This window comes from Pseudophryne corroboree, chromosome 7 (genome assembly GCF_028390025.1).
Source record: "Pseudophryne corroboree isolate aPseCor3 chromosome 7, aPseCor3.hap2, whole genome shotgun sequence".
In the NCBI taxonomy this organism is placed as follows: Eukaryota; Metazoa; Chordata; class Amphibia; order Anura; family Myobatrachidae; genus Pseudophryne; species Pseudophryne corroboree.
Genome location: NC_086450.1, coordinates 339470827 through 339473042, shown reverse-complemented (window position 1 = coordinate 339473042; position 2216 = coordinate 339470827).

The following is a 2216-nucleotide window of genomic DNA, read 5'->3' as shown; positions in this document are numbered from 1 at the left end:
TGAGGATGATCCTGAGGGATCGAAACGTTGAATGAACTCTCTCTTTGTGAAATCACCTTGATAAGTATAAATTAAAAATCAATGCTTTTTACGTGCAAAATTCTGGTGAGTGCCCCTTTATGCTGTCTCTCTATACGTTGATGTCTGGACTCATGCTCTGGACCTCTTGGGAGTCACCCCAGTCGATGTTATATTTTTCCTGTGCGAGTGCGACCACATCTGGAACTGTATTTTGAACAAAGTCTTAGCTATATGGACATTGTTTTAGGTCTGTCACCCACGTCTCTTATTGCTTTAGATGATTTTTTCATGTCACAGTCAATTTAGTGGTTTTTACTTGGAAGTTTCCCCTTGACTATTTTAAGGGGTGTGCCTCCTTTTTAATCTTGTTTTTTTCATTTATGAGTGTGTTGACGTATGTGCTCCTCAGTGTCTCCTCATAATATATGATCTCTTAAGAGGGAGGACTGTGGCTGTTACATGGTTCTATTATTGTTTGATGTATCTAAAACCTGTGATACATTTAGGGCAAGTAAAACCTAGCTCTGTTTGAAAATAAGGTACTGTAGTTTGGTAGAGATATAGACTCATGTCTCAATCAAACAACATTGCTTTTGATGAGAATTTATTACAAGCAGCTGAGAGTGGCCTTGTGTCTTTGACAGATGAGGATGCAGATAAAATTTACTTTGACCACTTGGATTTTAAAAAATTACCAACTGAGAAAACAATAGATATATATCATAAACTGCTTAGATTAAAACGGAGAGAGGTAGAACTGACCTTGCACGGCCAATTTTTATCGGAGTATCATAGAACCAAGAAGATACCGCGTGGCTTTCGGGTAGCTAATATACCTACCATTGGCCGCACCAGTGCTCTTTTTTGCAGTAAATGGTGCAGCGTGCTGAATATATGCTCTTTAGACCTCATCCTTCTAGTAATAGAGGAGGTGGGGTCTGGAGTAGCCAAAGTACGCGAGGAAATCATAGGCCTTGATAAAGCCAGTTTATCCACTTTTAAAGCAGATAAATCTGAAAATTGGTGTGATAAATTAAAAACCTCTGTTGAATCCTTTAGAGACGAGTTAGTAGCCTTTAAGAGAAAAAAATTACAGACGGTGACCAGTGATTATGCTAATCATAATGTATACCGCTGGTTGACTGGAAATACAGAAGGTTCCCGTCGCCAAAGGACTCAGAGGCACTTCAGACAAAGGGGTTTTGATAGATTTGAGACCACTACTTCGCCTTCTACCTCTGATACTGATAACTCTACCACCCGTCCACCAAGTGGTTTTTTAGATCACCACACAGGAGGTATTGCACAGCGAGGAGGCCCCATCCGAGGCGAGGGGGTCATAAAGAGAAGGGGGAGGCGGAGACGCCGGAACTAGGCTTAGTCTTTAATCTGTCTTCACATACATTGTCCCCAGGTGAACTGTCATTGCTCTCTTTGGGTATGTCATTTGTCCCTACATCAAAACATGATAGTTTCAACTTGTCAGTGGATCAGTACAAGTTCGGTCGCAAATTAAGATTAAAATAATTTTGCCGTAACAACAACAGCGATTCATCTGTTGGTCAAGAGGTTAGCGCTCTACGCAAGCCGAGCTTGTTTGACCCACAATGTTCCAACGCAAGTATACGTACATTCTTGAGAATGAATTGGACATTGACAATGACAAAGACACACTGACCCATAGTAATTTGTCATCTGATCAATGGAAAGCGTTGAGATCACTTGGGGGTATCAATCCATCGTGATACGCCCCCGCCGATAAGGGCGGGGCTGTCGTTGTTCAAAATTTTAGTGATTACGATCGTGAAATTAAACGCCAGTTGTCTGAAACTGCCACATATACTCGGTGCACTAATAACCCCATCCCCCGTATTAAGAGGGTGGTTGATAGTTGCCTGGATAGGGCTGTTAAGTGCGGCTGGCTCACTGAACAGATCATGGGTTTACTTAAGGTGGATCACCCGGTCTGTCCAGTGATATACACCCTGATATACACCCTGCCGAAGGTACACAAGACCATGATAGACCCCCCTGGAAGACCCATCATCTCTGCCAGGGGTTCCTTGTTGCAGCCTCTGTCTATGTTTGTAGATAGTTTTCTACAGGGACTTGTCCAGTTTATCCCAAGTTACCTACGGGACACGGGGGATTTTCTGGACAAAATCCTGATGATAGATGATTTGCCAGATGATACA